Raw genomic sequence first — 16840 nt, forward strand, 5'->3', positions numbered from 1 at the left:
GAAGAAATCAACTGTGGGAGCAATTATTAGGAAATGGAAGACATACAAGACCACTGATAATCTCCCCTCGATCTGGGGCTCCACACAAGATCTCACCCGTGGGGTCAAAATGATCACAAGAACGGTGAGCAAAAATCCCAGAACCACACGGGGGACCTAGTGAATGACCTGCAGAGAGCTGGGACCAAAGTAACAAAGCCTACCATCAGTAACACACTACGCCGCCAGGGACTCAAATCCTGCAGTGCCAGACGTGTCCCCCCTGCTTAAGCCAGTACATGTCCAGGCCCGTCTGAAGTTTGCTAGAGTGCATTTGGATGATCCAGAAGAGGATTGGGAGAATGTCAGATGAAACCAAAATAGAACTTTTTGGTAAAAACTCAACTCGTCGTGTTTGGAGGACAAAGAATGCTGAGTTGCATCCAAAGAACACCATACCTACTGTGAAGTATGGGGGGTGGAAACATCATGCTTTGGGGCTGTTTTTCTGCAAAGGGACCAGGACGACTGATCCGTGTAAAGGAAAGAATGAATGGGGCCATGTATCGTGAGATTTTGAGTGAAAACCTCCTTCCATCAGCAAGGGCATTGAAGATGAAACGTGGCTGGATCTTTCAGCATGACAATGATCCCAAACACACCGCCCGGGCAACGAAGGAGTGGCTTCGTAAGAAGCATTTCAAGGTCCTGGAGTGGCCTAGCCAGTCTCCAGATCTCAACCCCATAGAAAATCTTTGGAGGGAGTTGAAAGTCTGTGTTGCCCAGCGACAGCCCCAAAACATCACTGCTCTAGAGGAGATCTGCATGGAGGAATGGGCCAAAATACCAGCAACAGTGTGTGAAAACCTTGTGAAGACTTACAGAAAACGTTTGACCTGTGTCATTGCCAACAAAGGGTATATAACAAAGTATTGAGAAACTTTTGTTATTGACCAAATACTTATTTTCCACCATAATTTGCAAATAAATTCATTAAAAATCCTACAATGTGATTTTCTGGATTTTTTTCTCATTTTGTCTGTCATAGTTGACGTGTACCTATGATGAAAATTAAAGGCCTCTCTCATCTTTTTAAGTGGGAGAACTTGCACAATTGGTGGCTGACTAAATAGTTTTTTTCCCCACTGTAGGTACAGCCCAAAGCAATAAACCCTGAATGTTAGGGAGTGACAAAAAGCTCAAAGGTCACATCTACTACTACTTTTGAGAGCTAAATATGGAATAGGGTGCCATTCAGCTGTCAGTTCCATAGAGTTGGATAGAGGGTGCATTTGGCGCAAAGATAGAGGGTGGCCTCTATTTCTAACTCAATGGGCTGCATAGAGATAGTTCGAGAACACAACATTGTATCTGTCCCAATATGGCGTCTGTGAGAGCATGGGCAGCACCATTGAGGCCATCTCCATTTTTCGAAGTAGTTAATTTTCTTCTACTACTACTTCTATGAGTTGGTAAACAAACTGAAAGGGTGCATACTGCCACCTGGGGTGTGTTGTTTGAACAGGTATAAAGACATGTTGGCGATTTACAGCTACCTGCAGTTATGGAATGTTTCCTCACAAGTATAATTATTTGGCTGATCCCTCCTGATGACCTGGATGGAATCATGTGATCCTTCCTTAACCCATAGAAAGTTCCACACAGTTGACTACTTCAAAATGATGAAAGTCCTGAATGGCGCTGCCCATGCTAAAACTGAATTTTGGGTAGAGTCCTCTATCTCTATGATGGGCTGTCATCTCCTGTAGGCTGTGCAGAGGGGTCCTTCAGTTGAGTGATATGGCTGTCCTCTCCGATGCCTGCTGAGGGGTCCTTCTTGGTGGTAGGGCTGCCCTCTTTCGTGCCTGAAACAGTGGTGGGGGCCTTGAAGGTTTTCTTCTGGCGTCTGAGTGAGAAGAGTGTGCTGCTTCAGCAGAAAATGCTTATCTGAGGTGCACTGGGGGAGTGAAACAGAGAAAGAGAGGGAGAGGGAGAGAGAGAGAGAGAGAGCGAGAGAGAGAATGAATGTTTTAAGCCTCAAGATGTATTGCACTATTTGAACTTTCTTACTATGAAGACACAAACCTACCATCAGGTCCTCTGTAGCTCAATTGGTAGAGCATGGCGCTTGTAACGCCAGGGTAGTGGGTTCGATCCCCGGGACCACCCATACGTAAACATGTATGCGCACATGACTGTAAGTCGCTTTGGATAAAAGCGTCTGCTAAATGGCATATTATTATTTATTATTATCAGCAGCTGGGTTAGGGTTAACTAATAGGGGGTTAACTAATACTGTTATCGGTGGGTAACCTACCATCACCAGCATGTCCTTCAGTCTCTCGATGGCTTTTCCATTTGCTCTCCTCCGCGACTCAAAGGTGGTCAGGACAACACTGGGGAAAAGGGTAACATGATATACGATCTGTAACATTTACATCCATGGCAACAAGAACGTGCTATGTTCTATTTATTATATTTCTATGATCTGTAAGAAACAGAATCTATGAGAGGAGTCAGGTTCTATATCACCTACTGCACATCTGAGCCAGTAGCATTGGGTGGCAGGCTGGTGTGTGTGTGCGTGCATGTGTGTGTACGTGTGTTTATGTGTATGTGTGTGTATGATCTATATCACCTACATCTGAGCCAGTATCAGAGGCAGAATGAAGGCCTCTGAGGACAGGTATCTCAGGGTGGACTGGGCCAGTCCTGGCAGACTGTCCACACACACAGCTGTTACATTAAACACTGTAGCGCTGCCCACGAACGGACCACAGCTGGAGGAGGGGGGGAACCTTTAAAGAAGACAAGGGGGAAATAGAGGAGAGAACAAGTACAGTGCTTTGCGGATAGGAAGAAACTGTCATGACTCTCCTGGGTGAGGATCAAAGGCCTCAGATCAGCTTGGTAAATAGCTGACAACAACCAGACCCTCTTACCCACAGAATAGGAAGTGGGGCTGGGCTGGTTTTGACACCTTAATTAAGCAGGAGGGGAATCTCTCCCTTTCCTCCACAGTATTGGGAAAGACGTGCTTTGTCTCCAGAATACTTTTGCCGCCAAAACTTTTTTGTCCAAAAAAGTGAACATTGGAACAATATTTCTAACATCCGGATGTTTGGAATGGTCAGTGGGGACCTAAAGAATAATCATGTCATATTGCTTTTCATTTTGTGATGTTATTAAAAACTGTATGAGCCAAATACTGTAACTTAGAAAGGAAACACATTCTAGCTGTCAAGTTTCCATCCAATATGATGTTAATACAATATGAAGAACGATGAAACTATTTTTGTTAAGATAGGAATGTGATTTTGGTTTTCTAATGAGATAATAATGGCATTTCATGTCCGTTGCACATTAACTAAGCCACGCCCCGAATGAGGTCAGAAGAGCGTGTCAGTGTGATGGAACCGCCCTTTTCGACCAGAGTGCTTAAAAGGACTTGCTAAGAATTAACATATGCAGACCAGCAGACGTGAAGCCATGGCTACACGTTGAAATGGTTGAAACTCTGAAACTCAACACGAGGTGAAGAAAAACTCACCAGACCAAAACATTGACAGTCTGCAGCTGTGCATGTAAAGAGATCTAGAACTTTGACTAAAGACACAAGGTGGGACACGCCACTACAAGACCAAAACTAAGAAGAAGGACATTGTGACCTCTGGTGGACAATCAGAGCCTTACACCCCGGGTGAGCTCACATAAACAACTTCCCGAGAGGGCTTTGTCCTGACCGAGATAGACGACGAACGAAGGTATTCAACACGTAAATGCATTCATTATTTTCTTATCCCGAACGGGCGGTGGTTCGTGTGCTTGATTAAAGTGAGAATAGTTATAGAATGTATCCACGATAAATATCCCTTTCTCTATCTCTCACCATCCCCACCCCCTTCTCCATCTCTGTGTAATAAGCTGTCATATCTTGTCAGTCCACTAGGGACTTCTGTCTCATGTAAGTGTGTATGTGTATTCTGTGTTATTATTTAGTTAGTTAGTAAATAAATAATTAAATACATTTGTGTAGAACTGAATAATCAGAAAAGGCTGGGGTTCTTGCGGATTCAAGAAGTTCTGCGACGTTCAGAATGAGACTGATATGAGGTAATGATTAATAAGTGACTGTTATCGATATATAACATATCTTCTCAGAGTTTAATTCGGGGAGATGGTAACTCTATAAACAACTTATTCCATGGTGCCCCAAATTTCTAATGTGGTAATTGTTACATGATTCATTTAATCGGGTTACAATTAAACATAGTTAGTTGATTGAATAAATAACAGTCATCAGATTAACGAAAGTCACGTCACGACAAAAACCCTTGAGAGGAATCAGATTCAAGGAACCAGAGAAGTAATTTAGGATCTTTTTTTTTATTTTATTTCATAATTACTGGTGGAGGGTGATTCTAGTAGAGAGAAACAGGAGTGAAAGAGGAGAGGAGAGAGTAGTGAGGTCTTACGGGGAAAAAGAGGAGAGGAGAGAGTAGTGAGGTCTTACTGTTGGAGGTTACTTCCAAGGGTGATGGCTGCCATGATGAGACCCAGTAGTAACATGAAGTGGAACAGAACTGAAGAACTGGAGGCACGGAACATTCTCTGGGCCGGAACACAGCACTGGAGTACTGTCAACTGGGAGGGGGGGGAAGGGGGGGAGGGGGAGAGAGAGAGCAAGGCAGAAGGGAGAAATGAAACAGTGATAGATGCAGAGGTGTTGTGTTCATTAGGGCACATGGGCGACGCACTGCCAAACGGGAAAAGGAAGGGATTTTTTCTAATCAATTATATCACGGCAACAGTAGTTATCAGTGTTCTAATCTAGACGTCTGATACTGCCACTAAATGTCCAATCAGGCTAAAGTCGTGCTTCAAATGGCCCCGCTCCGCTTTGGGGCGATTTCAGTCAGGTTGAAAATCGCCCCAGAACGTCTCTCATAGACTCTCATGTAAAATCTTTTTTTTTTTCAAATATCAGAGCCTTCAATACAATCTCTATGGGTTCCGGGAGGGCTTGCACTTACGCGTCATACGTAAATAACCATGAACATAACTAAGAAAAGAGCGGGTAGCGCGTCAATCAATTCACGTACTACTGTCAAGATGGCTAGGGTTCAGTGCAACTCGATTGTCTCTTTGAAAGAAGTTCCTTTTTGTTGCGAACAAATCAAGATAAATTGGCAACGAAACAATTAGGACCTCCCAGACCAAATTTTATAATTCAACAGGTTTCTACTAAAAGGGGAAAGTCCTACACCCGAGGATTTTCCAAAAAGTACGAACGAAAAACCTGGCTAGCACGCTCCCGATGTAGCTAATGCAGTCTTCTGCACCCCTGCTTACTCTTTCACCCTGAAGGCGGCACGGCAGACAGCACTGCTTGGACAGCGACTGGTGTAATGGACATGCACCATCTTTCAGAAAAAGATTAAGAAACCAGAGCTGTCAAAGACCACACATGGATAGCTGTTTGAGATTGTCTGCTTTTGGGGAGAGGAACATTGCCACTCAACTGGATGAGGGATACAGGCTGGCTGTCACCGCCGCCACAACGATGAGGTTAGCAAGAACCGCCACATCCTCAGCCGGCTAATCCAGTGTGTGTGAAGTTTTTTTGCGGAGTGTTTGAGTTAGCTTTAAGCAGGCAAAGATGAAACTGAGGGCTCTCTCACCAACCCCTGGTATTTTTCTTGGACTTGTCAACTTTGTGGCACAATTAGGTACGAGGTGTTTGATGACCATCTTAAAATGCTAAAGTTTTCAAGGGCACATCAAAGACCATTCAAAACGAGCTACTGGAGGTGTATGCTAGCGATAGTGAGGGAACATATTGTGGGAGGAGGTGAAGTCGGAGAACTTCGTAGCTATCCAAGCTGACGAGCCACAGACGTTTCTACACAGAACAGCTGGTGCTTGTGCTGAGGTACATAGATAGCAACCACAAAAGCAGGGGAGCGCTTTGAGTTCCTTCCCATCTCGGAATCAACCTCAGTCCCAATCGCCAGTGTGCTTTTGGAGAGACTGAACGGTCTTTTTGCGACGATGAGAAAAGTCAAACTCATTGCGCAAGCTTACGATGGAGCCAGTGTGATGACGGGTTCATTAGGTTCACCCCCGGACGGGTTCATTGGAGTTCATTTGACCAGCCCACCGTGAGAGAGGCATCTGGCTATGTGAGGATGTTACATGATGAAGATTAAAAAAATTCCTGGGGCTTTTTCACAAAAATCCTTATGCCCCACGTCGACATTCTGTACCAGAAGCTACAGAAGAAGGATATCGATGCTGTCTTCATCAAACGTGCCCTCAACAGCTTCACAAGCAGTGTGCAGGCCATAAGGTAGATTAAACAATATCATTCGATCTTTCTCAAAGCAGAGCTTTATTTGAAAATGTATGCATGAAAGGAGACTGCATTTGTGTTTGAAATTACATTATTCTCATTATATATGGCCAGTGGTGTAATCTAGCTTATTTTATATACTATGTGTACGTCAGTGGTGCTCATAAGTGTATGAACACATCTAAAGTTGACTAAAAAGAGGAATAAAAAATAAAAAATCCCTCATATTTTGGAAATTGATCTTAATGACTTAATTAAAAAAGTTGGAAAATCCAACCTTTAAGGACACCAATTTTCTTTTCTTTTTTATTCCTCTTTTTAGTCAACTTTAGCATGGGCTCATAAGCGAGAGCACCACTGCATACTGTGCTGAACATCCAGGCTATGTGAGACACAAAGTTAACTAAAACACTAAAGACATTATGCATCCCTGCCCATTTTAAGTGGGAACTGAAGTATTTGTACTAACATGGATACATTGCATATAACCTGTGCATCACATAGACAACAATACTGTACAAAGCACAACAAACACATTGGTCTCTGTTTGCCTTTTCAGGGACTCCTCTCAACAGCCTAGCTGAAGAAGCAACAGGAGCCAAAAGACCCAGAACAGCTTTGAGAGAAGAGGAGAAGCAGAGGCTGGCTCTGAAGAGGGTCTGCAACACCTATCCTGGATCACACCAAAGAAAGGTTCTCTTTCTCTGGCCACCTTGTGAGTGCTACCTACTGCAAAGCAGACATGTTTGAAAGGTACTGCCATTCATTTCCTGATGAGGCTCTGAATGCCACTGTGAATGCATACCCCATGCTGAGCAAGGCAAAGCCAAGACAGAACTATCTCTGATCTATGAGAATCCTGAATCCAAGGGCTGCTGTGGTGCACTGGCACTGTACCAGGTTCTCATGAGCTACAACCTCAGAGACGTTCTCTGAGACTGTGACTCTGTTGAACATCCTCATAACTACTCCATGACAACAGCTGAAGCTGAGAGATGTTTCTCAACTTTGACCACGAAAGAACATTTAAATTCAATGGGCCAGGAACGTCTGAATGCACATGGCCATGCTTTCCATGGAGAGGGAACTATCCTCAGCATGCCCGATTTCAATGAGAAAGTAATTGACCGCTTTGCTGCATTGAAAGAGAGAAGAGAACAGTTTTCAGTACAAGTAATGTAGCCTCTCTCTCTCTTTGTCCCTCCCTGTCTGCTCTTTAACACACACACGCCTCAAATCAGTTCACAGTTGATGTTGTTTAAAATAGTTATTTTTCATTTTTTTAAAGTAAAAAAAAAAAAAAATCTGTTCATGTTATTTTTACAAATCTACACAATTGGCCAGAATATGGTTGTTCCATATTTACAATCTCATACAATTAGCCAGAATATGGTTGTTCATTTTTACCAAAAGATACAGATAGCTGTGTTTACCTTTTCTATAAATTATTCAAATTCTGTTTTCAGGCAAAAATGTCTATCACTGTATCATTTTCACAAATCTGACAAGAGGGCAGAATATGGAAGTCTACAAAATTTCTTATTACCAATAACTGCATCAATGTTTTCTAGTAGCCTCTATCAAAAGCTCCTGCTTGCTTGTTGATGAATTATGCTCAGGTGCACATATTTCCCAATTCAACCATGAGGCCTTTTGAAGCAAGTAACGTGTATATCAGTATTGACTTATATGCTGCCCCCGTCTTCATGTTGTTCGTTGGACATATCTTTTTAAAATGTGTGTAGGTCACCTAAATCATCAGAAAAATTGCCCCCCGAGAATTTTTTCAGGAGCCGGCCATGGAAGATGAGTAGGCAGTAATATGTTGAGAGAAAGACTATGTTAACACCAACAACGCTCACCTTCTTAATGTAAAAGATGGCCACTAGTTTGACAATCTCTATGTTCTTGGCAGCAGGGGACAATAGAACAGTCCTACCCAGGTGACCGTCTGACTGTACACCAGGTCTAGAACATTGAACGGGATCAGGAAATGTTGTTTTTACAACCGCGCCAACCAAGACGATGGGTACCTTTCACCAACCACCTGCTTGGGAGAGGAGGGATGGAGGGACAACAAGATGAAGGATACTGTTAGAAAACATCCAAAGCCACATCCTTTCTTCCCCTCACATAGTTAAAATATTGTAGCAACCCAACACCTGGCAACCTTGTCGAAGAAGTTTGGATATCTTCATGTGACAGCTAAGTTGTTGAGTTGACAGTTGCTGGACCCAAGCCAACGTCCCAGTCAGGGCAACCCACAAAATTGGCTACAGTATGAACTGATCTGTGATGATTGGACAGGTGAAAGCGAGGGTTCCCACAAGCCTACAAGTGCTCTGTTCCATTGGGCTCAAATAAGTTTTCATCAGAAATACTCCTTCCGAAAGCAGAACATAAACTTACTTTTCCTAGGATAGGCGATAGAAGAAGGTGTTGCAGAAACAGGCCAGGAAATCGAACACAGAGAGCTTGTACATCTCTTTACCAAACTGATTCTCCCAACACTGAGGACACACAGAGTATTAAGTCCATTTACTGTATGTACATTTAGCTGCCAAAAAGGTCTGTCAATGTGTCAATATGATCTGTAGTTGTCAACAAAATGTATGCACACATGACTGTAAGTCGCTTTGGATAAAAGCGTCTGTTAAATGCATATTATTATTATTATATTATTACAATGGTTAGTATTATGACTCACTTCCTGTTGGCTGTTTTTGAAGAGGAAGAAGAGATACATCCCAGACGGCCAACCAGGAAGATACTCCCCTGGGTAGCAGGAAGAGGAGGAGGAGGAGGAGAAGAAGAGGAGGAAGTGAATTAATGATGATGAAGAGAGAACTAGTGATTATCAATATTTATGTATTGATGATGATGAGTGATGATATTGTGTACCAATAAAGATGGGACATTTCTGCTCCTACCTGACGAGGGTAGCATTGACCTGGGTGGTGAGGGAGTGATCCTCGAAGAAGCGATATGGCGGAAGACGTGAGGCAGGAAGAAGTTGGACCAGGGTGATGACTTATGGGAGGAAGGTAGGAATGGAGAAGCACCCTGATGATCAAATAGTCTCCACTCTGAGAGACGGGAGGAGAGGAAGTTGAGCAGGAGGGAGGGAGAGGGGGAAAGAGAGATGGGGAGGGGAGAGGAGGTCGAGCGGGATGGAGGAGATGGGGAGGGAATTGAGAGGAGGGAGGGAGAGTGGGAGAGAAGGAAAAAGGATTGCCAAAATAATGAACATGATAAATTGACTAACTAACTAAATCAATAACTAACTAATACATGCACAGCGCACACACACATACAGTTCTCACCCTCTCAGCCTGTGAGGCCATGGTGGCTAGTAGATGAGACAGAAGGCTCACCCAGTAGAACCAGGACCAGGAAGTGAAGCAGCCTCGCAGGAGTAGAGGTGTGCCCAATGACCTCAACGTCCTCTGGCCTCAGCGCTGCTGGAATCTTTCCTCTTCTAGGTACAACTGCGAGGGAGAGGGGGAGGGGAAGAAGGAGAGAGAGAGAGAGGAGAGGGAGAGGGGAGAGGGAGAGGGAGAGGAGAGGGGGAGATGGAGGGAGGGGGAGAAGGAGAGGGAGGGAGAGAGGCAGAGGGGTAGAGGAAAGGGAGGGGGAGGGAGGAGGGAGAGGGAGGAGAGGAGATGGGAGGGGGATGGAGGGAGAGGGAGGGGGAGGAGAGGGACAAGAGAAAGAAATAGAACAGGGAAAGGTGAACGAGTGTCAAATATAAAAGGTAAAGAAGGAGAGAGAATGAAGAGGAAGAACCTTTGTAGGTGTTGGAAGTTAAAGAGTTGCCAGTCCACAGAGATAGAGGAACGGCTGCAGAACAATCATCGCAAAGGAGAGAGAGAGAGAGAGAGAGAGAGAGAGAGAGAGAGAGAGAGAGAGAGAGGAAGAGAGAGAGAGAGAGAGAGAGAGAGTTGAAAAGGGCAGGCAGACTATCACCCCGAACCTTCAGTTTGTTCCTGATGAAGCTGGAGTTTGGTGGGCGGTGGCCTCGGGATCATGGATACAGAAGTCCCACCCACAGAACACCTTGTAGCTCATGTGGATGTTGTAGTGGTTGCCTAGCAACTACGTGTGCTTGTAGAACAACGTCCTGTTTAAAAAGAGGTGATGAAAATGTTAAAAAAAAGCCACTATTGTGTCCTCCCTGTGGACACATCTTTAACAGCGACTGGGTGCGTCCCAATAATCTCTCCTTCCCCCTGAAGTGTGCACTCGTTCACTGCTCCCACAAATGTAAAAGCATTGAATTAGAATAGGCGTGTGTGTGTGTGTCCTCACAAGGATAGTAAAACAAGGAACATTCGGACAAGTCGGTACATTTTGCCGGTCCCCACAAGGAACAAAGCTATTTTAGGCTTAGGGGTTGGGTTAGGGTTTATGGTTAAGGTTAATGGTTAGGTTAAGGATTAGGTTAGGAGTTTGGGGTTAGGGAAAATAGGATTTTGAATGGCAATCATTGTTTGTTCCCCACAAGGATAGTGAAACAACATGTGTGTGTGTGTCTGACCTGCGGACCACCAATGACCAGACTGAGGATGAGGACGGTGAGGGTTCCGAGGGAGGAAGAGGAGGGGCGATGTTCAGACACTGCAGGTCCAGAGAACTACATGCATAGAACCCATAGAACACTGGAGAACGTTCTAGAAAACCCTGGAGGTGAGGAGGGAGGGAGGGAGGGAAGGAAGGAGGGAGAGGGAGAGAGGGAGAAGGAGGGTTAAATCACATACACTGTACACCACAGGAGATTGGTGGCACCAATTGGGGAGGACGGGCTGTGGTAATGGCTGGAGCGGAATTGGTGGAATGGTATCAAATACATCAAACACATGGTTTGATGCCATTCCAATCGCTGGTTCCAGCCAATATCATGACCCGTCCTCCTCAGCAGCCTCCACGACTGTACACAAATACACACACACACACACGTACACACACACACACACTTACCGAACCAACAGAAGAAGTCCAAAACCGAAGTCATTGCCCTCAAACCTCAGTAGTCCTGCAAACCACATCACAGAGCTACTGTCAACTAAATATATTACATTTTGCCACGACAATGCATACATCCGGCACATGACAGGAATGTATTCCCACACACCTCTGTCACCATCGCTGTCATAGACTGCTGTTGGTGTGAGTATGGTCCCTCCTATGACCAGACACTGGAGCAGGTTCAGGTAAACCAGATATCCAGAACACCACAAAAACTTCACACCTACACCAAATCTACCTGGAGGGGGAGGAGAGAGAGACAGGTGGTGGTGGTGGTGGTGCAGGGCCACGTTCAGTTGCCAAACGCTGTCCAACGTTGCATGTTAGTTCTACGTAACATATTTCTGTCTGAAAACTCCAAAATGTTGCGCCATGATGATGAAGTGCCTCAGTATTTACATGCCTTAAAGTAACTGTCCAGTGTTTCCACATTTATTAATTAATTATTAATTACAATATGAGTGAAGTAGTTTTCCTTCCCAAACATGGTAATTAAGTGTGTTAAAAAGCAGATTTTCTGTGTTGGAATGGTGTGGGCGTACCCAAACAACAGAATGTTGTTGGCGTATATCGGTAATAAAAAATATTTGCACAAGAGACCGCTGATTGGCCAGCTCATCCACCTGTAGACCGCTGGTTGGCCAGCTCATCGTCCTCAGGGAGATAACATCATGTTTTATGAGGAAATAGCAAGCATTTTTTAAATGGACTGTTTGGTATACAAGTTTGAGGTGAGGGGTTTTCTCCAATTTATGCTTTGGTCACAAATACGACTATAGGATGAGTCAACAACATTATTTGGATATGAGTTAACAGAATATTAACTTTTAAAAGTGAGATGTTCACTGGAATGCCTTTTTCTCTCTCTCTCTCTCCCCTTTGCTCTTCTCACACACACACACACACACACACACACACACACACACACTCTGTTTTCTCTCACCTTCAATGGTGGAGGATGCTGCTCCATGGTAAAAGCCTTGACATGGCCTCGCCCGACCACCTGCTCCCAGAGCCTCTTCCTGATTATGCTCTGGTTCCGCTTCCCATGACTCCCATCGGCCAATAGTAGGCGTCTGCAGGTGCCTCAGGTCCCTGATTGACAGATGACACACCTCTTTACCAGCAAGTATTTTTTTAAATCTTATACACTACCAGTCAAAAGTTTGGACACACCTACTCATTCAAGTTTTTTTTTAAAAACTATTTTCTACATTGTAGAATAATAGTGAAGACATCAAAACTATGAAATAACACATATTGAATCCTGTAGTAACCAAAAAAGTGTTAAACAAATCAAAATATATTTTATATTTGAGATTCTTTAAATAGCCACCCTTTGCCTTGATGACAGCTTTGCACACTCTTTGCATTCTCTCAACCAGCTTCATGAGGTAGTCACCTGAATGAATTTCAATTAACAGGTGTGCCTATTTAAAAGTTAATTTGTGGAATTTCTTTCCTTCTTAATGCGTTTGAGCCAATTAGTTGTGTTGTGACAAGGTAGGGGTTATAAAGCAGAAGATAGCCCTATTTTGGTAAAAAGACCAAGTCCATATTATGTCAAGAACAGCTCAAATAAACAAAAGTGAAACGACAGTCCATCATTACTTTAAGACATGAAGGTCAGTCAATACGGAACATTTCAAGAACTTTCAATGTTTCTTCAAGAAGGTCAAAAACCATCAAGTGCTATGATGAAACTGGCTCTCATGAGGACCTCCACAGGAATGGAAACCCAGAGTTACCTCTGCTGCAGAGGATAAGTTCATTAGAGTTACCAGCCTCAGAAATTGCAGCCCAAATAAATGCTTCACAGAGTTCAAGTCACAGACACATCTCAACATGAACTGTTCAGAGGAGACTGTGTGAATCAGGCCTTCATGGTCGAATTGCTGCTAAGAAACCACTACTAAAGGACACCAATAAGAAGAAGAGACCTGCTTTTGCCAAGAAACACGAGCAATGGAAATTAGACCGGTGGAAATTAGTCCTTTGGTCTGGAGTCCAAATTTGAGATTTTTGGTTCCAACCGGCGTGTCATTGTGAGACGCATTGTGGGTGAACGGATTATCTCTGCATGTGTAGTTCCCACCGTAAAGCATGGAGGAGGAGGTGTTATTGTGTGGGTGTGCTTTGCTGGTGACACTGTAGGTGATTTATTTAGAATTCACACTTAACCAGCATGGCTACCACAGCATTCTGCAGCGATACGCCATCCCATCTGATTTGGGCTTAGTGGGACTATCATTTGTTTTCAACAGGACAAGACCCAACACACCTCAATATATCTCCAATATATATATATATGACACATCTCTTTACCAGCAAGTCTTTTTTTTAAATTGTATATATTGTATCATTTTTACAGCTGCGTCACACATCCATATCCACACACACCCAACTCTCTCACTCTACTGCTATGATAACATAAACACTGAAACAGAGAATGGTAAAGCAACTTGCAACACTGCCTCCATGACCCTTATCTTATTCTAGCAACAGTTTGGTGAATATTTGCATGTGTGTGCGACACCTGTGTGTGTGAGTGTGTGTGTGTACGTTCATGTGATCTCTCCACACAACCTCTCTATCACTCACCTTGCCACTCTCTTCCTCTGCATACAGACCGGCAGGCTCCTGATCGACTGGGTAGGAGCCCTGTCTCTGGCTCCTCCTGCCTGGCCAGGGTGCTTCTCTACTGGGTGCAATGTCTCCGTGGTCCCCCTGTCCTGGTGGTGGTGGTGGTGGTGGGTCCGTCGGGCCAGAGAGCTGGGGAGCTGGTCAAAGATCTCAGTCTGGTAGTAGACACGCGACTCGTCTGTCACAGTGGAGCTACAGCTCTCCTCTATTGGGGGGAATGGAGAGAGGGATGGATAGAGTGAGATAGAATGAGCCGGGAGGGGCCTGTCGAGGCAGCAGTCTAAGGCACTGCATTGCAGTGCTAGAGGCTTCACTACAGACGTGAGTTCGACGGGAGACCCAAGAGGTGGCGCTACAATTGGCCCCAGCGTCGTCCGGGTTAGTGGAGGGTGTCGCCAGCGGGATGTCCTTGTCCCATTGCGCTCGGTGACTCGGACGGGCCGGGTGCTTGCACGCTGACTCGTGTCGCCAGTTATATGTGTGTGTTTCACCGACACATTGGTGCGGCTGGCTTCTGGGTTAGCGAGCAGTGTATCAAGAAGCAGTGCGGCTTGGCGGGGTCGTGTTTCGGAGGACGCATGGCTCTCGAACTTCGCCTCCCGAATCCAGTACTGGAGTTGCAGCGATGGGACAAGACGTAACTACCAATTGGATATCATGAAATTGGGGAGAAAAAGGGGTGAAAAGTACATGAAATTATAAAGAATGAGCAGGAAGGAGAGAGATTCATCTATGGAAGGATGGACCTACAGCTCTCCTCTATTGAGGGGGATGGAGAGAGGGATAGATAGAGTGAGAAGGGAGGAGAGCATCTATGAAGGGATGGAGAGTGAGAGAGGGGGATGGAGAGGTAGAGAGAGAGAGAAGGGGATAGATAGAGTGAGAAGGGAGGAGAGCATCTATGAAGGGAAAAACAACACATTACTGCACCTATCCAGTGTATCTCACGATCAACTCAATGGGAAATATGATTATACTCCTTAGGTAAAGTATTTACTTTTAGGCAATCTCCGTAGAAATGGTCCAAATAGAGAAGCTAAAGACCCTGAGTTTTTCCCCACAAAAGGTCATTATTACAGACAGAAATACTCCTCAGTACATTTCCGTGATCTTTATTTCAGCTCATGAAACATGGGACCAACACTTTACGTGTTGCATTTATATTTTTGTTCAGTATATATTATATAACTATATGTATTGAATTATAACTATAACTGATTCAAGTATTTTTAGCCAGATCCTAATTGGTATGTCAAATTCTATGTTCCTTTTGATGGCATAGAAGGCCTTTCTTGCCTTCTCTCTCTCTCTCTCTCTCTCTCTCTCTCTCTCTCTCTCTCTCTCTCTCTCTTTCTCTCTCTCTCTCTCTCGCTCTCTCTCTCTCTCGCTCTGCCTCTCTCTCGCTCGCTTCTGTCTCTCTGTCTCTCTCGTCTCTCTCTCTCTCTCTCTCTCTCTCTCTCTCTCTCGGTCTCTCTCTCTCACTAACACACACACACACAAACAAACACACACATCTCTGAAAACTGAAAGTTTAAAGCTGCATATTCAGCTGTTGATTATAACAAACAAACCGTTCCACTGTAGTTTGTTTATTATAAATTCAAATTCAAATGACATAAAAGACAGATATCAGTGGCTTGACTGTCACACTATATCTTTTATTAAATCTTCATACAACTGAAATTAAAAAGCTAGATAGTTAGTTAGTTCTATCAACTGAGGTGGTGTGGTATAACACATAGAAGATGGAAGAGGCCCACACACACACACACACACACACACACACACACACGTTTACCTGATACGTGCCTCATGAAGCCGACGCTGTTGCATTCTTTGTCCTCCATGTTTCTTCTAGATCTTCCAGGTAACTACTGTTTCCGCTTCCTGATCTTACATACACATGCTCGCACACACACACTCATATGCGCACATGCTGTACAGTCACTAAACACTGTACACACATTCAATCACAACTCTCCTCAAACACATTCACACACTCACCACCCAATATCAGCTTCGCATCAGCCCCTCTCTGTTTCCTTCTCTTTCTCTCTCTCTCTCTCTCTCTCTCTCTCTCTCTCTCTCTCTCTCTCTCCCTCCTCACCTTAGATACATCATTCTCCCCTATAAGCTGCAGCTTTTGTCGACAGGTTTCAGGGAAATCACACTGACAGGAAACAGAGATGGGTGTGTTTATTGAGTCTGTTATTGAGAAGGAAGACACACACACACAAATTGACATTTACACACTTACACACTCAGTATACATACACACTGCTAACAGGCCTGGCTGGACTAGGTTGAAGAGCGGAATGGAGAGGGTCCAGAGCAGGTAAGTTGGTCAGTGTGTGTGTGTGTGTGTGTGTGTGTGTGTGTGTGTGTGTGTGTGTGTGTGCCTTTTCTGAAACGGCTCCTGAAATAGCAGCCCCTCATATCAGGCTTGGACAGCCTGGGAATGCAAATCCAAGTTGGTGATATTTGGAAGTCTCAGCCACGAACACAGGCTCACAGTACGTGGCCTTCAGATTGCAGGCCTGCCTAAGAGTAGGGCAAAACAACTGACTAGGTACTGCTCTGTTTCAGCCATTATGGGCAGCATAGCTGTGTGGAGGAGAAGGTACTGCTCTGTTTCAGCCGTTATGGGCAGCATAGCTGTGTGGAGGAGAAGGTACTGCTCTGTTTCAGCCGTTATTGTCACCGCCTGGCTCTGGGGACTCTAGTATGTTGAGCAGGGTGTGAGTTTTCATTTGTTTATGTTCTAGTGGTTGTAGATCTAGTGTTGGCCATGGTGGCTCCCAATCAGAGACGGCCTGTAGCTCGTTGTCTCTGATTGGGAGT

General features: G+C 44.5%; 1 pseudogene; it reads right to left on the reverse strand.

The window, feature by feature from the left end:
• Positions 1 to 1620: 1620 nt before the first annotated feature.
• LOC123488335 lies at positions 1621 to 16075 on the reverse strand (annotated as a pseudogene).
• Between the last annotated feature and the right edge of the window lie 765 nt (positions 16076 to 16840).

Source organism: Coregonus clupeaformis, unplaced genomic scaffold, assembly GCF_020615455.1.
Source record: "Coregonus clupeaformis isolate EN_2021a unplaced genomic scaffold, ASM2061545v1 scaf2190, whole genome shotgun sequence".
In the NCBI taxonomy this organism is placed as follows: Eukaryota; Metazoa; Chordata; class Actinopteri; order Salmoniformes; family Salmonidae; genus Coregonus; species Coregonus clupeaformis.